Consider the following 13,711-nt stretch of genomic DNA (forward strand, 5'->3'; position numbering starts at 1 on the left):
CAGCCTTTAGCAATGCCTCATCTGCTTTTCCAACTGCAAAACTGTCTCTCTATAAAGACAAACACAATGCCAGATTTTGTGTTTAATCATAACAGCTATCTTTAATGCATAACGCTAAAGACACAAAGGAGTATAATAGTTACATGAGGTATATAAAAATCAGACTACGGAATGCTGAAATTTCTCACAGAAGATAATGAATTGAGGCAACTATTTCAATGAAGTGCTTGGTAAACAGACTAAACAAAATATGCAGATGCTTCCTAAATAACATTCAATAATTCACTTGAAAAACTTGTGTATACATCCACCAACTCCCATGCTGATCTCCATTTCCAAAGATCAAACTACAGCAATACAACATGGAAAACTAACTCAGTGCAAGGACTATGAATGCATTCAGCAGACTCGGACAAAGTCGTTATTGACTAGATCTGTTTGATAGTCTTACAGACGTTTACAACAGACAGAGCGGTAAACAAATCCACAAAGATGTAAGCAGAGCCCAACACAAAGCTTATCTGCTTTATGGGGACTCCTGCAGTTACAGCTATGCTGGGGGAGAAAGATATCAGCAAAGCCCCCGAGCAGAGAGACAACATATGCTGACGTAAGAGCAGCTTAACCATCCACCCAAGTAACTCGAGAAAGAACAAAAGCCCTCTTTGAAAACCTATATGTGTCTGGGCATGCATCTTGTCCACACTGATACGCAGTGCTTTCAAGGTCTGAGCAAGACTGCAGTAAGAATCCAGATCTGAAAAAAGTCACAAATTCACAATTTCCTGAGCTTCCCTTGCTCTGTGTGCATGCAAAGGACACGGTTTTTCTAATTTTCATTCTGGACACTGTACAGAGTCCTGCAAGTTTCAAATCACTCTGTTGCTCTTGTCCTGTATTTATACTACTGACTACTCTTTTTGTTCAGAAATTAATTAACCCCTTGAAAGCTGACAGCATCCACAGGTTTTACTATTACACTCTCGATTCTATCATCCAGGTTACTAAGCAACCTGCTAACCAGTTTTGCATCCACTTTACAGCAGTTCTGGCTGTGCTATGTCTCACTTTTCAGACAAAATTATCACAGGCCACTACATCAAAAGTGCTCCTAAAAGCAATACAGGGTATTTTTCACCTAGCTACGAAGCTTTTCTCATCCTCTTACAGAAGGTACCAGCAATTTGTTCAAGATTAGTTAGTAGTGCCGAATGACGAAGAACTGAGATCTTTCAGTTCCCATCTGTCCGTCTCAAATCAAATCAATAGACCACTCCATTATTCACTCATGAAATAATCCCTCCGTTCCAGCCATGCACATACTAACCAAGAGGAGGCTTACATAATACAGAAAAAACCAACTCTGTTTAGGGCTTAGAAGATGGTCTAGCATGCAGCCCATGTCCCCCTGACCTACTCCCCTCACACTTTCTTTCAGATGCCAGCAGCTAAAACCTCAGCTTAGACCCCTGCAACTGAAAATACTTCTCAATTTCACAAAAATAAACACTTGCATATCTTTCTCTTTGGAAACGTACACTGATTTAGAACGACACCATTTGGCTTGCGATCACAACTTGTAACTGGCAAGAACTCCCACTGTTATTACTTTTTGGGATAACTACTACCCACATAGTGCCAGATGGTATACCCCACCTCTGCTGAGGAGGTGTAGCAGCACTGCCTGCTGTCAGCAGCACATCGCCTCTATTTCATTTTTTAAATCAAGACATAGATAATATTACCAGTCTGAAGAGAAAGCGGATGGGCATATGTGCTCCATTACAGCTTAAGCCTTCAAAGAACAATATTCCTTTTTTTAATGGTACCTGTTACGCTAAATCACCACTCCTGAAGACAAAAAAACGGGTGCTTTGATGCACACCCAAGTACGAATCAGCGATTGGGGCCAATGGAAAGCTGCTTTCAAAGACTTCAAGCAAACGCTAATGTTCTAACTGTGAAGCTGAGTATCTCATGCCAACAACCATGTGAAATATCAGAAAATTGAGTTGGGGTCCTCTAATCACATTGAAAATTAATTAGGAAAGAATTATTTGAATAAGAAGAAAAAATCTCCATTAAATTAGCAAATGACTGATTTCTCTCTTCATGAAATATTGATTAGCTATTAAACTAAGAATATTTAGAAATGCAAAGGCTGCTAGAGAAGTTAATAAGCATAAGACCCCAACTTAAGCAACTACAGACAGTACAGACTAACCAACATACAGCTCTATGCACAGAATAACTGCCTGAACCCCTATCATCCTGCAAATATCCTTGAAGTGTTTGTCCACTCGTCTCCCCTTTGACAAAGGCCTTCTCCTGCAGCACAAGAAAGAAAGAGCCTGCCTAAGCCTATCGCAGCTACCCCATTAGGGACTGACCTGATGTTCATAGACACACACTGACTATTAAGAGACCCTGGACATGGAACTAAAGAGCTACATCCTACTGAAGAAGCCTAGGGAAAGAGCAAGCATAGGAGGCTCCAGCCTGAAAGTACATTGCTGGAGTGTGTCCAGAAGACAGCAGTGAGGCTGGTGAAGGGTCTGGAGAAGAAGTCTTATGAGGAACAGCAGAGGAAACTGGGATTATTTAGCCTGGAGAAGAGGTGGCTGAGGAGAGACCTTGTTGCTCTCTACAATTACCTAAAAGGAGGTTGTAGCAAGGTGGGTGCTGGTCTCTGCATATAAGTGTAAGAAGTGACAGACCAAGAGGAAACTGTTTCAGGCTGCACCAGGGGAAGTTTAGATTGGATATTAGGAAAAAATTCTTTACTGAAAGAGTGGTGCAGCAGGGGTGGTGTCTCCATCCCTGGAAGGGTTCAAAAAGAGTGTAGATGTGGCACTTTGGGACATGGTTTAGTAGGCACAGTGGTGTTGGGCTGATGGTTGGACTAGATGATCTTGGAGGGTTTTCTCAGCCTCAATGATCCTATGATTCTATGACATGACTGTTTTGAACAACTTCTTTCAAAGTTGATCAAAGCACCACGCTGCTATCCCTTCTGGGACTCCCTAAGTCCTGGTGAGCTACAAAAGGTGTGGGCCTTCCCATTGACACCTTCCAGCACTAAAACCAAGTATCTCATTTCTACAAAAGCATCATGCATCTTTCTCTTCTAGTTACTAGGCCTCTTCAAATCGTCATCCAGAACACTAGGGTCATCCTACTATCGAAAAGTTTCTTGACACAGAAAAATCCCACAGGACAGAACAGGAGATAAGGCAAAAGGGAAAATCACCTATTATTAAAGAGGTAAATAAAATTACTTACAATGGGAAATACATACTTTATTGCTCCTTGCACCCTGGTTGCATATTGTTCCTTTACTTTCTGATAATATTTCTTCATTAAAAACATAGACTTGATGAGATCACAGACCAAGAAGAGAAGTTGTCAGAAGCTGATTTTTATTGATGGAAAGAGGTATCACTCAGATCCTGCTGTGCCAGACTGGTGGGACAGAACAGGCCTGTTAACTCCACCTGATCAGCACCACCAGTGAGTAATTCCAGGGCAGCCACACCAGGGGGAAGCAAGTAAAATGGGATTATTCTTTCCCCCTTACACCCAGATATCTGGTTCAGCGCAGATGAGATTGGCAGCTTTCAGCAGAGGCTGAAGAAAGCAGAACCAACAGCTGGGTGATGGCAGGCAGGTAACGCTTCTTCAAAGAGCAATAAAAGATAAGCCTGTTTGTTTCTCTAAAACAGTAAAACAAATAAACCCGCTTCCACTTAACAAATGCAGAAAGAATCTAAATCCTCTAACATTTACACCTCTAAATACGTGACCAGGAAGCTACTTGATTCACATTTGCTTCTCCTTACAGTCTTCTCCCAGTTTTCTTTGTATTTTAACTCAGCTTCATTGGAAATAGTAATACTTTACAACCTCAGACAGAACCAGTAAAAATGCTCAACATGACATAAAAGCCCATAAGTACGGCTTACCAACATCTAAGCCAACTGTTAGCACACCAACCACAGGATTGAGCTCAGCCATCTTAGTGTGCAACTCAAGGATGAAAGTCACCTGCAGAGAACTTCAGCTTACATTGAGGTGACCAGCAGTGAAGAGCAGAGACTGTAACTGCTTCCAGGCTAAGGATATTAAAACACTTTAAAGAGTGTCAGTTAATGCATTTCAGCAATTGGAACCAATGCACAACTGCTTCCTGGAACCACAAACACTATAAATATTCATCATAATCCCATTCTGGAGAGATATTCTACATTGTTTTTAACTTTTATACTTTTCATATGCACTGCTGGCTTCTTTTTTTTTTTTGAATGCACTCATCAAACTTCTCATCTAAACTAAGAAACAAACGCAAATTTTAAAGTTGTTAAGAGAACACACAAAAAAAAGGGGGGAACCATTCACACCAACCTTACTTGTTCAGGCAACTAAAAAAAAAAACAGAAATGACAGCAGTGATATTTCCTACTGACAGCTTTATAAAATCATTTTACTTCAATAATCTGAACACAGAAGAATAGCAGCAATCTGTTATTCTACCTGCTCTAGAAGCCATACAGGCATGAATGGGAAAATGAAATCAACCCCCAAAATATCTAACAGTAAGTAAAGAGAAAGATCCCCTTCCATAAAATACAAATTAACCATCTCTCTTCTCACCCTCCCAGATGAATAACAAATTCCTAATTGACTTATATTGCAAACAAGAATTCACCTATCCAAAATACTTAATGAGATCATTACAAATCTCAGATTTGAGAAAGTGATAATTCAAGCATAATTAGCAATTGAAGCTGATGTAAGTAAAAATTAGATAATAGAATATTCACCATTAAAGTGAGGAACTTGAGAAAAACTCTATTTACCCTCTTGACCATTATTTGGGAATTTTACCTCAACTGCACTGTCAAGCTCTACCAATTTTTAATCTTAAAAATATCCCCTACAGATTAGGGTAGAAGACGCAGTTCAACTATTCAGCTGAATTTCATTAGTGATTTATTTATACAAGTTTCACATTTTAACTGTTACATGATGGAAAATTGGAAGTGTTACTGATCTCCAAAACCCAAGTCACGTCTTTCAATGACAAAAAAAAAAACAGATGTGGAAATGGAATGTAAAGACAAATAACTGATCACAATGGGCACATCTCTGCTGTCTTATAAGCCACCTACCCTAAAAGAAATGATAACACTTCCTGATACAAAACCTTGAGGAAAGAGAAGAAAGCTTGCCTTCATCCAACACATTTGCATACGCTTATGACTTGGCACAGAACAAACAGGGCTTTGAGCTTTCCCTGCTTTGATCAGCATAATAAGGTCACAAATGCTCATCAGATGACTTTTCAATAACTTATGTGGAATGGGGCAACATGAATGGAACTGCAGTGGTGCAAGAAACAATAATTCATCCATACGAAGACCTTCACTTTGGATATACAGCACTTTATTCTTCCTCATTAAGTACAACCAAACTAATGAGCAACAAGGAGCTCCAAGACCTCGAAATCATGAGTATGAACAATCTCCAACAACATATCACTCCCCAGCCAAACAGAAAGACTAACAGCAACTCCAGCCCTCGCTCCACAGAACTATCAGCCTGCTCTGGAAGATGCTCTCGCAGTCACCAATATGTTCTTTTCATAAGGGACAAATAAATAACAACTACTGGTAACGGCTGAAATGTCAACAGGCATGATTCATCCCCCTCTGTGTTAGTTATGCCAGTCCAAAGGAGAACACCACTCTAACAGATTACTTCCCTAGCCATTAGCTCATCCAGCATCATTCCCCTCAGCACAAGGGCCCCAGCTCCAGAAAGCAGCGGCATGCGGGGACTTGCCTGCACACGAACAGTAACATCAACTCACCAGGATTCTTCATGTTCCTCAAGTAACTACACGTGCCTTTGCCAAACTGGCTCTTAAGGATTACTACCAAAGGTTACTTCTTTGGTAAAGCTATATAATTCTCAGTTTCACAAGGCAACAGGACTGGTCGGAAGGGAAAGAAATAAGAAAAAAAGCCACTCAAATTTTAAATTCAAAAAAACATTTTTTTGCAAATAAGCTCTCCACTCAGCAAGAAAAAGCTTTAAAAAAAAAAAAATCACTTAAATGGCTGAGGAAACAAAACATAGACCTCTGCTTTTTGCAGAATATGTACGAAGCCAAGTAGTACATGCGTTTCATAAACACCATGAATAAATAACGACTTGAAATCCAATAATCACGCAACGTGGCACAAAACCAAACTTGACTCAAATAAGCATACTATACTTCTTATGTGACATCATTATTGATTCATGTTCTCTTAAACAGTATTTTTCAAGATGCAGTTTCTCACTTATTTGGCACATTTTGGAGAGAGAGGCAGTAACTGCTGCCCAGGAAGAAAACCCGAGCTCTACAGATCATCCAAAGGTTTCTCTTCCTCCTGTTCTGAAACACCATAGTTCCATCCCCACAGCACTCAAACCATACAGCATTTTTCTCCAAAATCCAGTAAAGTAACTTCTGCTCCCCCATCAGAATCTCACAGCCAATGCCACACTAGGACAACAAGCTAAATTCCTCTCCTATGTCTCCATCACCGTTGTCATAAAACCAGATTCTTTCATCACAAGCTGCTTCAGCAGAACCTCAAACAGCTCCATAAGATAGGGAGCTTCAGAACGGACAACTTCAAGACTGGGCTCTAAATTCAGTTTCTCCATTCTTAATCTAAGTCCACAAAACAAGCCACTATCTTCTCTAATTAAAGTAATTACTTCTCAAATGAACATAAAACAAACAACTGCATTTTAGCTCCATAAAATAATGGGACTGGAATAATTCTATGTAATATAACTAGAATTTGTTCTTTAAAGCTCATAAAATCCAGCTGGCAAATAAACCAGAGATGAAGGATCTCGTTCAGTCCCCCTGCTGCAAATATTTGCAGATGCACTGAGCTTTAAACACTGCTTGATCTCCAGCGAATGCAACAGGCATACTCTTAACCTTGAAGTTCAAATGAACATGCTATTCCAAGATGAAGACTTCCAAGAGCCAGAAACAACCAGTGGGCTCAGTTCTGCTCTCACTGGAGATTGTCGTAACCTCCCACAGACCTTTCTGGTAACATCACTAGCTCCTGTATCACCACACAGCTTTTGCATATTTTACAGATGCCAAAAACTGTTTCCAGAGGTTGGCACATATTCATTACATTGGAAGTAAAGTACAAGACAACCTGAAATTATAATACTTGCAGTCAGCCTGATCAGTAACCAGTGACATTAGTCAGGCTGCGAGTACCCTTTGTGTGGCACTAAGCATAAACACAACCCATGCTCAGGGAAAGGCACTGAACATAGACAGCTGCCATTCTAGAAGCAGTTAAAGTTGTGATCAGCTGAATGGCTCCGAACACCTGTAATTCCTTATTGTGAAATATTGAAAAAAGTATTTTGCTTTAAAAAAAAATTTGGGAATTTAGATAAAACATCTTTAAAAAAACCCAAACAAAAAAAAAACTCACAAAACTGAGAGCATTGCAGGTTACTTTTTCTTCTTCTAATGTACCAAGGCATTGTTTTAGAATTTTCTAGCCGCCTTCTTATTGTTTTCCTTTTGCTATTTAATAAAGTAAAATAGACTATTACCAATTTTAACAAGCATCCTGAAATTAAAGAAAATATAAGATTCCAGACTAATAAAACTCAAATGTGTCCATGCCAAACCAAAGGTGGCCTTGCAGATAAAGTGTTCTTCTGGAAATAAATATATATATAAAACAAGGCTTGCAGAACTCAAGTGTACAGAGTACATAGTCCTGTACATGATGCACATTTGGGCCTTATACAATTTGCATTTATGAACACCAATATTAATGAGAACTTATATCAATATAAGACTTTACAAGCAGCAAGTTAGGCATACTGGTCTGTAATGTTTCAAAGATCCATCTTTTATGTAAAGTTCACTGCAGACAAGAGGCATGCTCATGGATTTCTCAACATAAACATAGATGCCACTTGCATTCTGAAGGTTTAAGTCAAAAAGTCTAGCATATGAAACCTGAATAAAAAGTAATTAAGTTAAAAGGTAATTGTTAAGTACTTTAGAAGACATATATATTTCTGATCAGAACATGTACTTCAATTTTAAAAAGCCATGAGCTCACAAAGAGGATCACGGGAAAACCAATGGAAAATACAAAGATAAGAAAAAGACAGGAATTGCTACAATGCCATCAATACTGATAAGGAGTTGATTTTATAAAATTATATTAGTTATCCAGCTTCACTGAATACGCAACCAGTAAGCCACACTGTAATTACAAGTCTAAATATGCATGCAAGGGTGCTTCAACATTCCATGACCACAGCTAGATCCAAGCAGGATATGGTCCTACCCTTCCACTCAAATGACACTGGTGGCAAGGTTGGAGCAGGCACAATCTTTTGCACTTACAATGTGCTTCACAAGAGTTACACCAAAAAAGAAGCCCAACTCTAGGGAGCCTGTTTATTTTCTCAGAAGCTCCAGAGCCAAAACGGCTACAGACCTCAATTGCTTCAAGACCAACCGAGCCTAAAGCATCAACGCTTCTTTTATTCTCCTGGTAGTTTATTCCCAAAGCCCAAAAATGGGACTTTGACTATAACAAGTTGCAATGTATTGTGCTTTCATAACTGGACTGCACATTCACCCTACATTTTCCAGATAAACACACCTCTACACAAAGCATCCATGATCTAAGAGGTCCATCACCACACAGTAAGAAAGCCTGGTGTGACTGTAGCCAGCAAATTATCTTCAGTGTGTTCTCACCAAAAGGCATTGATTTCACTAACATCTTTTTAGTTTTCTTTTTAATTCACAGATTAGGAATAGATGTTTTGAGCTGCAGGTTTGGTATCTAAGTTTTGAGGATTACATAAGAAAAACAGACAACACCCAACCTCCAGCATTTTGAAGAAATGGTTTCTGGCTCCAACCTGAGTAATGCTGTGAGCAGGACTCCATGGCCATGCTGTTGTTCTCTACGGCACGTTCACTGTATTTCTGCTTGTTCTTCTCCCAATTTCAACGTTAATTTGCGTTCATTTAGTGTACTATAGCTACGCTACACTCCCCAGCAGCACTAATTAACCTTCACAATTTAATTTCTCCAGATATTTCATTTTCCTTGCACTGTTTTCACCTGCACAAAAGCCCAAAATCCACCTCTATGCATCATTCTCTACACCAGCTCACCATCTAACACACACTCCTGAACTTCCCAGCACAGATGAGGATGAGAATCTGCCTTTTCCTTGCAAAACATCCACCTGAGAAGCTGCCTGCCTCATCATTTCTCATTTCTTTTTCACATTTTAGCCCCCAACACGCAGCCCACGCCTGTAACAGCAAGGCACCCTGTGTGTCATCAGACTCCCTGCTCCCCCGCTCGCCCCACCGGAGGCAGAGGAGGGTGGGTGGGTTAAGCCCCAAGGGAGGCAGAGGAGGGTGGGTGGGTTAAGCCCTGGCTCCCAGCCCCACAGGAGGCAGGGGAGGAAGGTGGGTGCGTCAACCCCTGGCTCCAAACACAAGGGAGGCAGAGGAGGGGGATGAGTGGGTTCACCCCCTGCTCTCACACCACTGGAAGCTGCAGAGGGTGGGTGGGTTAACCCCTAGCTCCCAGCCCCACGGGAGGCAGAGATGGGTGGGCAGATTAACTCCTGGCTCCCTGGACACTACGTCGGCTCAGGTACCCACTACCTGAACACAGCCCTGAGAATACAAGTCCACTCTGCAGGAAAACACCTTCCCACGCCACCCTCTCAGGGATGGACCCCAATTCCTGACTTCTGCACGAAATATTCATCACTTACCTTTCAAGGCTGCACACCACCCCCTTAAAACCAGCTATTTCTAACTGAAAGGATGGATTTGCAGAGCGGTACCTGCTGCAGCCCCACCTTGCAGCCGCCTGGGCACGGCGAGGCCCCGCTGCCACCGCAAGTGTGAGGAAGGAACCGCAGCCCCATCGAGCCCAGGCGGCTCCCCCGGGCGCTGCGGACCGGGGTGCGGCTCCGCCCGCAGCGCCGGACACGGCGGCTCCACCTGAAGCAGCTCCCCCGCCTCGGTGCGGGGCGGCGGGGAATCGCCGCGATTCACACCCAGACACCGCAGACATGTCGCCGGGCGTCGCCCCATCGCGATCCGTCACACAAGACCCCCAAATCTATCGCCGCGGGGGGGAGGTGGGACACACACACCCCCCCCCTACACACATACGCCGACTCCTCCCGACACATCCCGCACCCAACACACACAGACCTCTCACACCCCCCCCGACCCCTCATACCCCACCACGTACATAAATAGACCGCTCACACATCCCCCCTCTCATACACGCACCCCACACACACAGACCCCTCGCACCCCACACATCGCCCCACCCCAGACCCCTCACAGCCCCATAGACACACCCCGCACCCCACCACCGCCACACAGACCTTGCACAGCACAGGAACACGCGCTGCTCCCACACCCCTCACCCCCCCCAGACAGACCCCACACACTCCCATCACACGCAAACCCCTCACAACACACACCCCACACCCAAACACACCCCTCACACCTCCCCGCACATCCCCACACCCCATTTACCATCACAGCTGACCAGAGCACACATACAGACCCCTTACACCCCCCCAAACATCCTTCTCCCCACAGACCCCCCCACCTCCGCACACCGACCCCTCCCACGCACACACATGCCCCCACATACACACAAACCCCTCACCCACAGACCCTCCGCATCCCCCCAACCCCACACATACACAGACCCCCCTCACACCCCCCACATACACACAAACCCCCTCACATCCCCCACATACACACTCTTACACAGCCACACACACATCCACCCCCCGAAACTCCTCACCTCCCCCTATGCTACAACACACGACCCCCACCCCACACGTATCTTTCCACACTCCCCACACCCCCCCTACAAACACAAAAATCCCTCACCCAGACACCTCACACTGCCCACATCCCTACATATTACACTCACAGACCCCTCACATGCCCGCCTAACCCCCACATCCCCCCCCAGAGCCTCTCCTACCCCACACCCCCAAACACACAAAGCCCTCATCCACAGACCCCTCACACCCCCCACATCCGCCCCAATGCCACACATACACACAGATCCCCTCACACCCCTCCACGTCCTCCCCCACATCCTCCCACACACAGACTCCCCTCACACCCCCATCCGCACACACAGACCCCCCTCACACCCCCCACATCCACACAGACACACCCCTCACACCCCCCACATCCACACACACAGACCCCCCTCACACCCCCCACATCCACAGGCCCCCCTCACATCCCTCCACGCCCTACAGAGCCTCACCCCACATCTACCCCCCAAGACTCCTCACACATACCCCCTACACACACAAATCCCTCTCCTGCAGACCACTCACACCCCCCCAACCCCACACATACACACAGACCCCCCCTCACACACATCCACCCCCAGACCTCTCACGCCCCCATACACTACATCCCTCAACCCCAACCCCACACCCATCTTCCCACTCCCCACACATCGACCCCTCGGCCCCCCCAAATCCCTCACCCACAGACCCCACATCCACATAAACCACCTCATACCCCCTTACACATACACAGACGCACTCACAGATCCCACACACAACCCACAGCCCCCTCACACACATCCACCCCCTCAGACACACACAACCCCTACTCACACAAATCCCTCACCCACAGACCCCCTGCAACCCCCAACCCCACATACACACACAGACCCCCTCACACGCCCCCCACACGTACATCCACACCCCCAGACCCCTCACTCCTCATACACTACATCCCTCAACCCCCACCCCACACACCGACTCCTTGCACTTCACACACCCCCTACACACACAAATCCCTCACCCAGACCCCCCCACACTCCCCCTACACACACACAAATCCTTCACCCACAGACCCCCACACACCCCACACTCCCCCTGCACACACAAATCCCTCACCCACAGACCCCCACACGCCCCCTACACACACAAATCCCTCACCCACAGACCCCCCCACACCCCACACTCCCCCTGCACACACAAATCCCTCACCCACAGACCCCCACACTCCCCCTACACACACAAATCCCTCACTTACAGGCCCACACACACACACAGACCCCTCACCCCCCACACACCCTACAGAGCTCCTACAGTCCCCTCACACACATCCACCCCCCCCAGACCCCTCATCTCCCATACACATCCCTCAACCCCCCACCCCACATCTCCCCACATCCCCCTACAAACACCTCCACCTCCCCACAGCCCCCCCCCCCCCACGTTACCCCTCAGACAGCCCCTCACCCCCACACCCCCCGCCCTCGCTTGGCGCCGGGCCCCCCCTCACCGCCGCGCGCGGGGCGCCTCCCTCTCACCGCATCCCCGCCGCCGCCGGGCTAAGCGCGCGCCCGACCGGGAGGGGCGGGGCGGCCGCTTCTCGCCCCTCCTCGGCTCCGCTGCAGCGCGCGCCGCCACCGCCTCAACCGGGGGGAAGAGGGGGAGAAGGAGGGAGAGAGAGACAGAGAGAGAGAGAGAGAGCGGGCGGGGCGGCAGCGGCGCGCGGCGATCGCCCCCCGCGCGGGAGGGGGCAGGGAAGCGGCGGGCGGGGCTGATTGGTTATTTATGAGAGGGGCGTGGCTATGTAAATCGAGCGCCCTTCGGCCGATGTGGCGGGCTTGTTCTTCGGAGGGCGTGGCTATGCAAATAGAGCGCCCCTCGCCCGGAGTGACTGATTAGTTGTTCAGAGGAGGGGCGTGGCTATGAAAGGAGGGAGGAGGGAAGGGGCGGACGGAGCTGATTGGGTCTTCATATAAGAGGGCGTGGCTATGCAAATAGAGCACCCCCTCGGGGCCCCCCCCACCGGAGGGGGGGGAGCGGTGGGCAGAGCTGATTGGTTCTTCGCGAGGAGGGGCGTGGCTATGTAAATCACACCCCTCGCCCACCCCGGCGCAACCTGTGCGGAGGGAGGGGCTCCTCTCCCCCACAACGATGGCACCTGAGGGGGGTGGGGAAGGGTACACCCGCATCGATCCATGATTGCCCCATCGGTCCCTGATCTCCCTCATCACATCCGTGATTGGCCCCATTGTAAGCATGATAATCACTTCCATGATCGCCCCTATCATGATCATGATTAGCCCCATGGCATCTGTGATAGCCCCCAACACATCCATGATAGTCTCGTCACATCCATGATAGTCGCATCACAGCCATGATCACCCTCACATCCATGATCAACCCCAAACTCATCCATGATAGCCTTGTCCCATCCATGTTCACCCCTCACATCCATGGTTTCCCCCATTGCATCCATGATCGCCCCCAACTCATCCATGATAGGCCCCTCCCATCCATGATCACCCCTCACATCCATGGTTGCCCCCAACTCATCCATGATAGCCCTGTCCCATCCATGATCACCCCTCACATCCATGGTTGCCCCCAGCTCATCCATGATAGCCTCGTCCCATCCATGAGCACCCTTCACATCCATGGTTGCCCTCATCGCATCCATGATCATCAACCTCATGATTGCCCCCGCCACAGTCATTATTGCCCCCATCACATCCATGCTCACCCCTATCACATCCAGGATTGCCCCATCGCATACATGATTACTATAGAA

The 13,711-nt window shown here is 46.7% G+C and overlaps 1 protein-coding gene across 14 annotated transcripts in view; it reads right to left on the reverse strand.

Moving 5' to 3' along the window:
- Nucleotides 1-12,659, reverse strand: part of TANC2 (tetratricopeptide repeat, ankyrin repeat and coiled-coil containing 2) — a 225,301-nt gene extending 212,642 nt beyond the window's left edge. For 12 of the 14 annotated variants that reach the window (XM_054088191.1, XM_054088186.1, XM_054088183.1 and 9 more), the window contains exon 1: nt 12,434-12,659. The gene's annotated coding sequence lies outside the window, so the exon portion shown is untranslated. Of the gene's footprint in view, nt 1-9,945; nt 9,965-12,433 lie in introns of those variants that run through there. The other 2 variants (XM_054088176.1, XM_054088178.1) reach the window with 2 other exon arrangements.
- Nucleotides 12,660-13,711: the final 1,052 nt, after the last annotated feature.

Source organism: Cuculus canorus, chromosome 25, assembly GCF_017976375.1.
Source record: "Cuculus canorus isolate bCucCan1 chromosome 25, bCucCan1.pri, whole genome shotgun sequence".
Taxonomy (NCBI): Eukaryota; Metazoa; Chordata; class Aves; order Cuculiformes; family Cuculidae; genus Cuculus; species Cuculus canorus.